Genomic DNA, 16,466 nt, shown 5'->3' on the forward strand with positions numbered 1-16,466 from the left:
TTGCAATTGTCTCTGGAATACCTCGTACTCCATTGCACATTTTAGTTTTTTACGTTCCGGATCCAATAAATCATTCCTCGTGAAAATCCATCCACTAAAACGCGAGTTACGCGAAATTCCAAAGTATGAAATTCGCCTAAAATTAGTTTTGAAAATTTCGCGTATTTTATTGCGTTTTCTGCGGATCGTTTCCACTGCAATAAAAAAACTAGTGCAGCATCTTCGTTTTAGCGGAAACAGACATTTGAAAATTTCACTGATAAGGAAGCTACATTGATTTTATCCCAAAAAATAGTGTGTGATGCTACATCCACGGTTCTTGATTGATCGCCTTGAAATAGATATATATCGATGTAGATTTTCATGGTGGACACTGAAATCGGATGCGGACAAAAATTGTATGCACTTTGCGCAAATTAGCGATATTTTATAGGTTTTTTAATGCTAAGATGCAGCCGATGCTACATCTTAGAGACCAAATTATATTTCGAAAAATATATACAAATTAAAAGATATGGTCTTGCTGTACATGAAAATCACATGCGGACAAAATGATTTTGATAATTACGCGATTTACACGTATTTTAAAATGCATATAAATTAGAATGGGTTATTTGACCTCTATTTCCATTTCAGAAGCTTTGAGATAGATCCTCATAAACCCAATTACCTTCTGTAATGGGAAAGCTTTAATATGAATGTCAATAAAGCAAAATCCGTCTATTTTATTGGGAGATTTAAGCAAAATGAAGGAAGTATTCCTATAGATTTTTACAATATTTTCTACTACATAATGCATGTGAAAAATATTTTTTTAAACAAAAAATTATTTTTTTGACCGAAATATGTGCTTATTTTGGCTGTAACATCCAAACTATAACACCAATCTGTATGATTGTAGTCTCATTTGATTCGCCGTGAAATTTTGATCCACAACAAACATTTATGTAATTTTATGACCACTAAATGGGCCTTAATTTTAAAAAAAGTTGACTTATATTCAATAATTTATCAATTTTATGTACATTCCGCGAATTCTGTGTAACATTTTGCAGGTATTATGCAATCTACTCGCTGAAGTCACTTCGGGAGAACTTTTTTGTAACAATTGTGCTCATTAAAATAATTAGCGTTTTTATAATATTTTCTTTCTTAAAAAGCGAAATAAAAGCGCCATAACTTTTGTCCGCAACAACCTTAAGTTGGCTCGCGACCAGATTCGTACTGGGAATTTTTTTCTTAACCTACATATCAAAAATCGTTGTTTTAAATCGGTTAACAAATGGCTAAGTTATAGTGGTTTATGTCTGAAAACCCCCACAAAAAAACTATAAAGGAATTTCTCATAATTTTCAAAAATATAATGTTTTTTTGTTTTGTTCAATATTTATTTTGAAAATTATGAGAAATTCCTTTATAGGTTTTTTGTGGGGGTTTTCAGACATAAACCACTATAACTTAGCCATTTGTTAACCGATTTAAAACAATAATAGCTTATTCAAAACACATTATTTACCCCTTTTAAAGGAAGAAGGATCAAAAGAAATCCGTTGTGGAAAAAATAGGATATGCCCGTTTAAATTTGCAAATGTAAGAAACCCAGATTTTCACTACTTTTACCGTTATAAAAAATACAACGAAGTGACCCAAACGAAATAAAGGCATTGTCGTTGTCCATGGATCCCAACACGATATAATTTTGCATCAGAACACTTGAATATTTTTCGGGTCAAATTTTGTAGCACAATCTCATTTATCGACATTTTCCGAAAGGTTTGCACATTCTTAAGGCCAAAACTGCCTGAATGAGCGTTCCAATGCTTTTGCGATGTATCAGAGAGTTTTCAAGTACTGTCTTGGCTACAATTTTTGCCTTTGCGTTGGATCGAAAATCTCAATGGTTTGGCTGTTATATGCCAAAATATCCAAAAAACGTCAATAAAAAACTTAAAGTTAAAATCGGGAGGCTCGATTTTCACGGTAGATATATGGTCCAGAGGACTTTTTTGCTCAGTTCAATCCCAGGAATCAGAAACGCGAAGGGCTCATTGAGGTTTTTTTCATTCCACACAAATCGCCCCACCCTACCCACCATGTTTTTGTTAACCCAAACTGGGCCACAACCAAGACATTACTTTTAGCTAAAATTGAAAATGTGAAACACACACATGTCAAATCCTGCACACCCACTCGCACTAATGTATACCACCCTTCATAATAATACTGATTGCTGGGTTACGTGTGTGTTAGATTGTGTATTGTGTGTATTTGTCATATTTATTAGTCCTGTTTCGGATACAGAACACTTAATAAGCAGTTGCAATAGCCGAAGTTGCAGAGCAGTAGCAAACAACAACCAGCTTCCTGAGGACATCATCACCAAATTGCTTTATGCCACTTGCAAACTGGCAAACACACACTCCTGAACATCGAAAAATGTCGACTAATCGCTAGAATGCATTTGGCAGGGAATTATGGTAGTGCGTGTTTGCCCGAGTGGGTCTATGTGTGTGCGAAAGCATGACTTTAGTCACTTAGCAAATAATTAAATTAAATAATTTTTTTCTTTTTTTTTGGGAGGAAATTGTGACAGTTTAAAATATTTGTATGACAGTTTCTGTTGTGGTTTTTGTTGTTCAAATTTATTTATTTTGTTTGAATTTCTTAAAAAATATTTTCAAACACAAGCTTAGCTTCATAAGCATAGTTTTCTCACAAAAAAATTATTCAGCCTGGCTGAATAGAAGTTTTCTCATAGATAATCATATGGTGATGTCTGGCGATCGTGGCCTAAAGAGCGTAGGTGTGTTTGTTATTATGTTCGCCTATTGTTACTTATGAATCAGAAATCATTTCGTTGGAACCTGTTTATGTCATTGGTAATCAGGTGTCAATGCGTGTCAATAAAAGTTGATGAAGGTATCAATAGATATTAAAATTCTTCCCAATATGTGGAAAACATTTCCATAAATTTATCATTTCTTTTTTCTTCTCAACGAATAAACATAACGGTGATTGCAATGATACAACATGCCATATAACACACAGACACATCGTTAAATGTATATTTTTATCTGTATATTCATCAGACCTCATGTATGGGTGGTAAGGAATAGTTAAGAAAAAGCCAGAATTCTTCAAAATTGCCCTGATGTGACTTGAAAAAATGTTTTTCTTCACGGCCATTCATGGATGATGTTCACAAGGCTGCTATAATGAAAACTCATAATTCACACACGCACACACATTAATGTATTCACATATACATACACGTCTTTGTGAGTATATGTTTGCATGATTGTGTTTTTACATGAATGTTGATTGTTATTTATTATCTTTCAAAAGTGTCGATGGCTGCGGAGAACAGACGGACTGAATTCTTCAACATTAATAATAAAAAGATCCATCATCCAGAGTCATGCACACATTATCATCATCGGCATCATCATCGTTTTGTTTTCACATCACACACACACATTTACTTTAAATAATAACAGCGTTTATATTTTGTAGTTAGGTTTATTACTAATGCTCTTTTGTTGCTGTTATTCGAACAGCAGTTTTGGCAATTTTGAATTTTTCAAAGTGGGGATGGACCGACAGGCAGACAGGCATGTGTGGTACCCTAACCTACTCAAACACACACACATACAAATACAAAGTATTGTCTTTCACTGTCACAGAATTTAGACACGTAAAAGGCATTCGACACAGATTCACGAAAGTCAACATTTGAATATTTTAAATATGTAAACTGGCACGAGAGAAGGGGGAGAGGGAGGCGAAATATCATTCAGCCTTTGACAACAAATGTGTAACCGGATTCCTGTTACTTAGAACAAATTTTACCTACAGCGATGGATAAAGTATTATCTACATCGATGGATAAAAAATTTATCCATATTGGTGGATAAGAATATAATCCGCAAGGGTGGAAAATATATTACCCACCTTAAAGAATAAAAATATTATCCGCATTTGTGGATATAAATATTATCCACAATGGTAGCTCAAAATATTATCCAAAAAAGTGGATAAAAAAGTATTTAATATTTGTGGAAAAGGATATTATCCGTATATATGGATAAAAGTATTATCCGCATTTATGAATAATAATATTATTCACACCTGGGTATAAAACTATAATCTACACTTGTGGATAATAATATTGTCCACATATGCGTATTAAAATATTATCCACATAATGGATAAAACTATTATTCACATTGGTGGATAAAAATATTATCCAAATTGGTGAATAGCATTTACCACATTTGTGGATAAATGTATTATCCGCATTGGTAAATAAAAATGTTATACATGTTTGTGGATAAAAATATTATCCGCATTGGCGTATTAACATATTATCCACATTTGTGGATATAAATATTATCCACATTGGTGGATAAATATATCATCCACTTTGGTGAATAAAATTATTATCCATATTGGTGGGTAAATATATATTTCTTTTTCCTCCAGCAAACAAATTTTCCCTCTGTCCCTATCACGACATTCGATGTTGCAAAAACTGTGATCACACAAAAAGGCTCGAAGTATGGTATGAATAAGTATGTTGTATGTATATGAATGAATATATTTGTCACAATTCGTGTTGACAACTGCTGTGACAAGATAAACAATTTGCATATTCTGACGCTGAATGCCGCCACAATATTCCACGAAATGTGGGTGCTGACAAGCAGTGACGATATGCGGTGGTGGTGGAATGTTGCATCCTAGGGAATAGCTTTCAGTGGAAAGCCTTTCTTTGTCTGTACAACTTCGTATTTGATTCTCCATTTCAGCAGACATTTTGGCAGTTAGCTTATATGGCTGGCTGACAAACAAACAGATACGAGCGCACATTCGCGTCACCACAAGCTTTTGAGTTGCCTATTTGCCTAAACACACCACACACACTTACATCAGGCTCATCACGCAGTTGATATGTGTAACAGTTTCTGCATGCGGGTAAGACATTCAAAGAGCCTCCTATTGCAGTGACTGGGTGGATGCGTATGACGTGGTTGTGTGTGTGTTTGCTTGGAGAAGATATATTTCGCAATTTGTTTGAATTTGTTCCTCCAAGTTTTTATGTGTGTGATATTACTGTAAGTGTATCAGTGTGTGTGGCTATTATGTTTGTATTTCTATTTGAAAAGTTTTGTTTTGCATTTTTAGTTGGTGTTGTTGCTGCTGCTGTAGCTTTTGTGTCACACTTACTTGTAATGAAAGCAACACTGCTGCATGATTTGTCACGTCAAGGACTACTAAAAATAACATCAACAAAAACAACAACAAAGAGCCATAACCAAAACACATATCTATACACATCTACACAGATAAACTCAATGACGTTTACGAGTCTCTAAATTAAGAAGAACTGCGGTGAGCCCGAGCCAGCAATCATCAACGTCATCCCCTCAGAGTCTTCTTTGTTGAGCCCATAAAATATTGTGGCGTCAGTATTCTTTTTTTCGGTCTTCTCCTCTTTTGGCATCTCCATATTCGTCTTTACTCGTTTCATGTTTTTGTTTGCAAAACAAATCAAGAGGAAACCAAGGCATTGATACCAGAATTGTAGATTCCACCAAAGACGGCAACGTGCCAAATGTAAGAGAAACGGAACCAAGGTGTCTGTTTTGGTTTCTTTGACACAAAGACAGCGAACAGCCAGGCAGCCTAGCGTCTGTTTCTCCAGCTCCACGTATTTCATGCTTTCATTTCTTTTAAAGATAAAGTTGACACGACAAACGTGGTCGTAGATTATGCAACAAAAACCGAAAGATGGCAAAGTGAAACAAACCACACAAAATAACACTTAGCAAAACGATGCCATTAATTTGTTTCATATATTTGTCTGTGTGTTCGTCTGTATGTAGCTCTAAGTGCTGATATAATTATAGTTGCAGTCAAGGACAAATGTCTGTGATTTATAATAATTGTTAGGTTTTATTTATAAGAGCGTGTGGATGAGTGTTAGAAGTGAGACCGGCAACGGTTTTCATTTGACGAAATTGGGTTAAAACAATAAGAAGAAAATGGTGATGAACATGAGGATAAGGATAAAATTATCCACGTTTGAGAATCAAATTATACATGTCTGTGAATATTATCTACTACAGTCGATAAAAATTATTAAACAAATTGATGGATAAAAATATTATCCACAGTGTTGGATAAAAATAATCCCCCTTGGTGGATAACAATACCATCCACGTTGGTGCATAAAAATGTTATTCACGTTGTTGAAATATACAAATTTCATCCAGTGTGCTTAAGGTTTTTATCCACGACAGCTGATAATATTTTATTCACCAATAACCAATCTGAATAACATTTTTATTCACCTATTCAAAATGGTGCATACAAAATATTTTTATTCATAATAGTGGTTAATATTTTTATCCACCAACAATGGTGGAAAAAAGTATTGTCCATTTTGTTGGATAAACATATTATCCTCATTTGTGTATAAAAACAGTGTCAATGTTTGCGTGTCTCGCGTCCTTACATCCTTCACCAAAAGCCAACAAAAAACCTTCGCTTCATTGTCACCTAACTTCATACTTGTTATACATTATGAATGAAAAAAAGGACAACCTCTTCTTAAAATTTCCTCAATGTGTGAATTTCTGCTTCTTCCCCGTTCGCTTGCATGGAAATTCCTTGCATAGAAGTCCATTATTTCATTTATTATTTTCTCCACCGTATGCTATTATTAAATTCCAATTCCTTCCCCTGCATATGTTATGAGAAACATCAATAACGAGCAAAAGGTCTCTTGACAAGAATAAACCGCAAAAATCATCCATCCAAGATCTCTTAAGTGTTGTAAAAGAAAAGAGCGACCATTAATAATGAGGTATTAATTAAATATTTAAATTTCATGTATGCAATTTTTTTATAAAGAGTGTTCTTTTTTTAATGGTTATTGACATTAGGGTCTTTGGGCTGAACGAAGAATTTTTTATGGGGCTTTAATAATATGGAAATGTCAGAGTGGTGTATTAGTTACGTGAGTACTTATACGTAACATGGTATAAGACGTAATCCACTAAGATGCCATTTTCCACGAACTTTATTGGAGTGCACAAAGATGGACTGACTTCTCTCATTTTAATGAGACAACGACTATATGGGATGCATACATCTTGGCAAAGTATGTATTTCCATTGAAGGTTAGAAACTTCTTATAACAATTTATTTACACTACATCATTGCATCCCAATATTTGCTTAAATTAACAGCATGCATTACATAACAGCATGTATAATACACACATGTGTATATGAGCATGATATTCCATAAAAAAGTCCTCGTCTGGCACATTTCCACATATTTCTTCTTATGAATTACCCACTCAAGTGTTTTATAATTAATCTTCTTAAAATATCTTCATTACAGCACGACAATGAGCTGCAAGAATACGCTTACCACCGGCAACGATGATGACTCTGACTCGAATGACTTTTGTAAATGATGAATAGTCGAATTTCATGCAGACATACCTACAATGCATGCTTACTAACATATGAGCATGTATGTGTGTATTTTTAATTACACTTTATTATATTACAGCAGTATATAAGCAGCGATAGGTATAAAAATTAAACAAAAAATTATTGCTGTTGTTGAAGATAACAATGAACTCAGAAATGTTAATCATAATTTATAAATGTCATTTATAAATTCAATTAGGAATAATGAGAAAATGTAACAGATGTGAGTCATACTTTTAGGAGCAGTTTTTGATAGGTAATAAATGCTATCTAGTCTCCAATAAAATACCAAAAACGCCTATCACGAGCTATAATTGGGGAACAAACCAGACAAATCAAAGACTGCTCCAAAGAGTCTATAACATCCGTTAAAGGAACCATAAAAAATATTATTTTTCTTCTGTGGATCTACTGAAAATAAAACGAAGAAAGTGAGTCTGGAGTCGTCTACAATAGAGTAGGTGGCCCATGGGGTCGTGTACTATAGAGTAGATGGCGTCTGGAGTTCTCTAGTATAGAGTAGATCGCACGTGAGGTCGTCTACTGTAGACAAGATGGCCCCACGTGCGATCTACTCTATACTAGAGAACTCCAGACGCCATCTACTCTATAGTACACGACCCCATGGGCCACCTACTCTATTGTAGACGACTCCAGGGGCCATATATTTTATAGTAGACGACCCTTCGGGCCATCTACTTCATATTAGACGACCCTTGGGGTCATATACTCTATTGTAGACGTCCGTAGGAGCCATTTATTTTATAGCAGGCGACACTACACTATAGTAGACGACCCCAGGGGCCATCTACTCTATATTAGACGACCCCAGAAGCCATATACTCTATAGTAGACGACCCCAGGGCCCATAGACAGCAGGGACCATATACTCTATAGTAGACGACAGCAGGGACCATCTACTCTATAGTAGACGACCCCAGGGCCCATCTACTCTATAGTACACTATCCTTGGCGGCCATCTACTTTATAGTAGACGACCCCAGGGGCAATTTACTCTATAGTAGACGACCCAGGGGCCATCTACCTTATAGTATACGACCCCAGGGGCCATCTACTCTATAATAGACGGCCCCAGGGCCCAACTACTCTATAGTAGACGACCCCAGGGGCCATAGACTCTATAGTAGACGACAGCAGGGATCATCTACTCTATAGTAGACGACCCCAGGGCTCTTCTTCTATATGGCAGACGACCCCAAAGGTCTTCTTCTATATGGCAGACGAACGCAGGGGCCATCTACTCTATAGTAGAGGACCCCAGTGGCCATCTACTCTATTGTAGACGGGGTCGTCTACCCCAGGGCTCTTCTTCTATATGGCAAACGAACCCAGGGGCCATCTAATCTATAGTAGACGACCCCAGGGCTCTTCTTCTATATGGCAGACGACCCCAGGGGTCTTCTTCTATATGGCAGACGAACGCAGGGGCTATCTACTCTATAGTAGACGACCCCAGGGGCTATTTACTCTATAGTAGACGATCCCAGGGGTCTTCTTCTATATGGCAAACGAACCCAGGGACCATCTACTCTATAGTAGACGATCCCAGGGGTCTTCTTCTATATGGCAAACGAACCCAGGGACCATCTACTCTATATTAGACGACCACAGGTGCCATCTACTCTATAGTAGACGACCCAAGGGGCCATCTACTCTATAGTGGGCGACACAGGGGGCCATATAATATACTCTATAGCAGACGACCCCAGGGACCATCCACTCTATAGTAGACCACCTCAGGGGCCATATGCTCTGTAGTATACGACCCCAGGGGCCATATACTCTATAGTAGACGACCACAGGGACCATCCACTCTATAGTAGACCACCTCAGGGGCCATATGCTCTGTAGTATACGACCCCAGGGGCCATCTACTCTATAGTACACTATCCTTGGCGGCCATCTACTTTATAGTAGACGACCCCAGGGGCAATTTACTCTATAGTAGACGACCCAGGGGCCATCTACCTTATAGTATACGACCCCAGGGGCCATCTACTCTATAATAGACGGCCCCAGGGCCCAACTACTCTATAGTAGACGACCCCAGGGGCCATCTACTCTATAGTAGACGACCCCAGAGGTCATCTACTCTATAGTAGACGACCCCAGAGGCCATCTACTCTATAGTAGACGACCCCGGAGGTCATCTACTCTATAGTAGACGACCCCGGAGGTCATCTACTCTATAGTAGACGACCCCAGAGGCCATCTACTCTATAGTAGACGACCCCAGAGGCCATCTACTCTATAGTAGACGACCCCAGAGGCCATCTACTCTATAGTAGACGACCCCAGAGGCCATCTACTCTATAGTAGACGACCCCAGAGGCCATCTACTCTATAGTAGACGACCCCGGAGGTCATCTACTCTATAGTAGACGACCCCAGAGGCCATCTACTCTATAGTAGACGAACCCAGGGACCAACTACTCTATAGTGGACGACCTCGGGGGCCATATACTCTATAGTAGACGACCCCACGGGTCTTTTTCTATATGGCAGACAAACCCAGGGCCATCTACTTTACAGTAGACGACCCCAGGCGCCATCTACTCTATAGTAGACGAACCCATGTGCCACCTACTCTATTGTAGACGACCCCAGGGGCCATCTACTCTATAGTACACAATCCTTGGGGGCCATCTGTTCTATATTTGAAGACTTTAGGGGCTATTTATTCTATAGTAGACGGCCCTTAGGTCATATACTTTATTGTAGACGTCCCTAGGGCCCATTTATTCTATCGTAGATGACACTAGGGGCCATCTACTCTATAGTAGACGACCCCAAGGGCCATATACTATAGTTTTTTAGAGTCATGCGCTGAGGTTATATATCTGTCGCCAAAACCAACTGTAGGCCTATTCTGTAACTTTTTAACGACAGTCGAGTGGTTATTTTTATCGCCAGGTTTTGTTGTTTGCAGTAACAATTGTGTTATTCAGTAACTTATGTTTAAAGACTATTGAAAATAAATATTTTAAAATGGTATCTCTGGAAATTAAATATGTCAAAAATAAAGAATAAAATAAAAACAAGAAAATAAAACATATATAAAACGTATGTTTCGCGAAAAATTAACATTTTTTTTAAATAGGAATGAAATTAAGCTATTGCTGGGAACGGATTGATTTGTATGGAGCCGATGACGTACTTGGAGATGTAATTTGTGTCAATAAATGGTGACGAATACAATGAATAACAAATATTACAAGAAACCAACGATTCCACCATTAATTTCTTCTAGTGCAGGAAAAAGGTCATGGCGCGGTCAAAGTTCTTAGATATAGCAAAGAAGGTTAAATGCAGATAGTAATTGTTTGCAATATCAATCTTTTCATACTTAGATGTTGGCAGAATTTAATGCTGCGAGCAGTGTAAGCACCAGAATGATCACAGAAGACATCAAAACAATGGGGAACGTCTGATGGCATATGCTTCCTCTTTTAATTATCTATTTTGCAAGACCTTCAGTTATAAATAAAGTACAATTCATAATAAAAAATAATTAAAAAAAATTAAGTTTCAGTGTTTTATTTAGAAATGCACTTAAAATTAAAAAATAATTTGTCGCTTAGCCTCAATATATATATATATATATATATATATATATATATATATATATATATATTCTTTCTCATGATAGAATCTCTCAAATAAAACGCTTGCATTTAAATTATGAATAGTGGCAAAATTAAACGGCAAGCGTTTTATTTGAGAGATTCTATCATGAGAAAGAATATATATATATATATTGAGGCTAAGCGACAAATTATTTTTTAATTTTAAGTGCATTTCTAAATAAAACACTGAAACTTTTTTTTTTTTTAATTATTTTTTATTTTTAACTTTTTAGTAAATACAATTTTTGACCACTGAGATCCCCAAATGCCGAATTACAGTCCATTTGAGCAAAAAATGTAGATTAAAATGCTTGAAATTGGGTGGTACAGTTATATGGATGCTATATTAAACCTAGACCTACGTCCACAATTTTTAGTGGGGAAGTTCCTGGACTATTGAGAACTCCAAATGCCAAGTTACAGCAAATTCGGGCTAAAAATGAAGACAAAATCCTTAAAATGCCAGAAGTCGGGTGGTACCGTTATATGGAGGCTATAGGAAAAAATGGACCCATATTGATTTTGGTTTCATATTCATGTATTGTCATCTAAATCTGAAAAATGTGCAAAGTGTTAGTTCGATTGGTCAGATGCAACCATGCTAAAAATCAGTTACCAGATTTTAAAAGAGGGTCAAGTTAGACACCGTAATAACACTGTAAGAATGGACCAATATTAGTTTTGATTTCATATTCATGTATTGTCATCCAAATCTGAAAAGTGTACAAAGTTTAAGTACGATTGGTCTCCTGCAACTGCGTGAAAAACGGTTACCAGATTTGAAAAGCAAATTACCGGAAATCGGGTGGTACCGTTATATGGGGGCTATAGGAAACAATGGACCCATATTGGTTTTGGTTTCATATTCATGTATTGTCATCTAAATCTGAAAAGTGTGCAAAGTTTTAGTTCGATTGGTCAACTGCAACCGTGTTAAAGATCAGTTACCAGGTTTGAAAAGGGGGTCAAGTTAGACACCGTAAAAACACTGTAAGAATGGACCAATATTAGTTTTGATTTCATATTCATGTATTGTCATCCAAATCTAAAAAGTGTGCAAATTTTAAGTTCGGTTGGTAAACTGCAACTATGTGAAAAATGAGTTACCAGATTTGAAAAGCAAATTCGATAAAACACTGTAAAACAGTGTAAAAATGGACCAATATTGGTTTTAATTTCATATTCGTGTATTGTCATCCAAATCTGAGAAGTGTGCAAAGTTTTAGTTCGATTGGTCAACTGCAACCGTGTTAAAAATTAGTTACCAGATTTGAACTAAACACACACCAAGGCAAGTTAAATAAAACACTGTAATAAAAATACATTTAACATCAAAAACATAAACTTTCCGTTTAATGTTGGTTTTGAACATACAGTCAAATGCGCTTATAACAACGGTCAAGAGTGCGACGTAATTCGGTCGTTATAAGTGCTATTATAAGGGACGGGCAGGCATTTTTGACTTTTAGATTCCATCGTTATTACCCATATGTCGTTAAAAGAGACTGTCCCAGTCGCGAAGTAATCTGTGGCAGGTTCTCTCCAAAGAGAAATCTTGAATAAGTTGTTCAAATGTCATTTTTCAATAACAACAAATCGTCGACAATTTAACAGCACAAAATTTATTGCTGTTTATTTAACGACAAAATTTAAAATAACAATGAGTAGAGTTGTTAAAAATGTTTCGGAATACCAAAGTCGATAAAAATATTGTTAAAATTTTTAAACAACTTGAGTGTCGATAAAATGTGATAGTGAATCGAGGCACTGATCCTTGAAATCATAAAACCATATTAACCTTTAATTCTAAATTTAATACTCGTTTTATTTTGTTTTTGTTTACTTTGTTACGACCTTCTTATTAAGTTAAGCGTTTCTCTTTAACGGCAGACAGCAAGCATCAATTGTTAAACGACGCATAAAAAAGTTAATGAAATCCTTCCTTTTTATGGTTCAATGGAGCGATAGCAATGCAAAAATTAGAAGAATAAAACGAATTCAAAGCAGCATCGACACGTTTACAGACACACTCATTGATAACATTTTCAAGACATACAAACCAACAACTAAACAAGAATATCTATTCGCTGTATCACTATTTTTATATGTTTTATTGTTAGATTTTTAACGTTTTGGTTTTTTTTTGTGTCCAAGATAATAGAATAAGTTAAAAGCACCGATTTTATTATCTTCTCAATAAAGAGCTTTTCGATTGAAAGTAAAATTCAATGTAAGTTTGATGTTGTCGGGTTTTTATTGCTTATTTAGGGACCAAAGTCATGATTAATGAAATTTAGTGAGCCGTAGAACAACAATTAGAAATGGTGTCTTAAAAAGGGGTGAAAATTAAAAGCAAAAGCAATGAATCCCAAAATATCTTAAAAGGGACAGTATGTCCAATTACCATTGTCCATAGTTTATCTCCTATGACGAATACGTTATGCCAATTCTCATACGCAACTTATCATAATTATACCCCGAGCAGGCTAAACATATTCCTAAAAAATCCAAACTTAAATCATTCTTAAACAAAACCATGCTTAAAGATATTCCTAAAAAATCCGCACTTAAAAAATATCCGTAAAACATTCACGCTTGAAAAAATCAGGCTAAAAATATTCTTAAAAAGTCTACACTTAAGAATATTCTTAAAAAATCCACGTTTAAAAAACATTCTTAAAAAATCAGAGCCTTAAAAATATTCTTAAAAAACCACGCCTAACAAATATTCTTAAAATACCACGCCTAACAAATATTCTTAAGAAATCCACGCTTAAAGATATTCTTAAAAAATATCCTTAAAACATTCACGCTTGAAAAATTCAGGCTAAAAATATTCTTAAAAAGTCTACACTTAAGAATATTCTTAAAAAATCAGAGCCTTAAAAATATTCTTAAAAAACCACGCCAAAAAACATTCTTAAAACAATCCGCACCTACCAAATATTCTAAAAAATCCGACGCCTTAAAAATATTCCTTAAATACCACGCCTAACAAATATTCTTAAAAAATCCACGCCTAAATAAATATTCTTAAAAAATCCAAAAATATTATTAAAAAATCGAGGCTTGAATATTATTTAAAAATCCACACTTTAAATATTCTTAAACAAATCCACACTTTAAATATTCTTAAACAAATCCACGCTTAAAAAATATTCTTAATAAATCAACGCTAAAAAAATATTCTTAATAAATCCACGTTTAAAAATATTCTTTAAAAAATCCACGCCTAAGAAATATTCCTAAAAAATCCACGCTTAAAAAAATATTCTTAATAAATCCACGCCTAAGAAATATTCCTAAAAAATCCACGCTTAAAAAAATATTCTTAATAAATCCACGCCTAGAAAATATTCATAAAAAATCCACGCCAAGAAAATATTCTTAAAAAATCCACGCCTAGAAAATATTCTTAAAAAATCCACGCCTAAAAAATATTCTTAAAAAATCCTCGCCTAAAAATATTCTTAAAAAACTCACACCTAACGAATATTCTTAAAAAAATACACGCCCAAAAATATTCTTAAAAAAATCCACACCTTACGAATATTCTTAAAAAATCCACGCCCAAAAATATTCTTAAAAAACTCACACCTAACGAATATTCTTAAAAAATACACGCCCAAAAATATTCTTAAAAAAATCCACACCTTACGAATATTCTTAAAAAATCCACGCCCAAAAATATTCTTAAAAAAATCCACACCTTACGAATATTCTTAAAAAAATCCACACCTTACGAATATTCTTAAAAAATCCACGCCCAAAAATATTCTTAAAAAATCCACGCCTAAAAAATATTCTTAAAAAATCCACGCCTAAAAAATATTCTTAAAAAATCCACGCCTAAAAAATATTCTTAAAAAATCCACGCCTAAAAAATATACTTAAAAAATCCACGCCAAAAAAAATATTCTTAAAAAATCCACGCCTAAAAAATAGTCTTAAAAAATCCACGCCTAAAAAATATTCTTAAAAAATCCACGCCTAAAAAATATTCTTAATAAATCCACGCCTAAAAAATATACTTAAAAAATCCACGCCTAAAAAATATTCTTAAAAAATCCACGCCTAAAAAATATTCTTAATAAATCCACGCCTAAAAAATATTCTTAATAAATCCACGCCTAAAAAATATTCTTAAAAATCCACGCCTAAAAAATATTCTTAAAAAATCCACGCCTAAAAAATATTCTTAAAAAATCCACGCCTAAAAAATATTCTTAATAAATCCACGCCTAAAAAATATACTTAAAAAATCCATGCCTAAAAAATATTCTTAAAAAATCCACGCCTAAAAAATATTCTTAATAAATCCACGCCTAAAAAATATTCTTAATAAATCCACGCCTAAAAAATATTCTTAAAAAATCCACGCCTAAAAAATATTCTTAAAAAATCCACGCCTAAAAATATTCTTAAAAAATCCACGCCTAAAAATATTCTTAAAAAATCCACGCCTAAAAATATTCTTAAAAAATCCACGGCTAAAAAGTATTCTTAAAAAAATCCACGCCTAAAAAATATTCTTAAAAAATCCACGCCTAAAAAATATTCTTAAAAAATCCACGCATAAAAAATTGCACGTCTAAAATTTTTTTCTTAAAAAAATCCACTTCTAACCAAGTATTCTTAAAAAAATCTCTAAGAAATATTCTTAAAAAAAATTCACACCTAAAAATATTCTTAAAAAATTAACGACTAAAACAATATTCTTAAAAACTCTACGCCTAAAAATATATATTATGAGAGCGTATGTGTAATGTCGTAACGTACTTGGAACGCTAACGTCTAAGTGCATGATAATATATTTGAGCGTATGATATATTACGTAAAGTATTCGTCTTGAGGAGTAGATACCAGGGGATTTTATGACTTTTGTAAAGAAAATGTCTTGCTATTTTTAGTTTTTTTCTATCTTGCAACCAGTAACTGATACATTCTGTCGGCCAAGTTTACGTTTTATTAGAAATAAATGTATTTTATTGCGTCCTTGTGATTACTTCTCTAACGTCTTTTTTGCCCAACGGCGTTGTCTCACGCCTATGGTAATGATCCTAAACGTTGTTGTCAGCTTGTAAATTTTGTATCAATTTCTGGTTACAGAAAAAGCAGCTACACAACTCTGACATTATTCACTAAAGTTATTAAAGGATATCAATTTGATGTCAAATACATGTCCTGGGTAATAGAAGAAAAACAAAAACAAAAACGAAACTAGAAACAAGCATCACATATTGCTAGTAACACACGTGAACGTTTATATGAAAACCTTGTGGATACACTCTGACCCGGTAATGTAATGATGGGT

General features: G+C 34.6%; 1 pseudogene; it reads right to left on the reverse strand.

Moving 5' to 3' along the window:
- The window catches only part of LOC141395015 (hexosaminidase D-like), a 142,482-nt pseudogene that overhangs the window by 90,923 nt on the left and 35,093 nt on the right, over positions 1-16,466 (reverse strand).

The sequence above is a fragment of the Musca autumnalis genome, unplaced genomic scaffold (assembly GCF_047663935.1).
Source record: "Musca autumnalis isolate F117 unplaced genomic scaffold, ASM4766393v1 scaffold_1, whole genome shotgun sequence".
NCBI classification, from domain to species: domain Eukaryota; kingdom Metazoa; phylum Arthropoda; class Insecta; order Diptera; family Muscidae; genus Musca; species Musca autumnalis.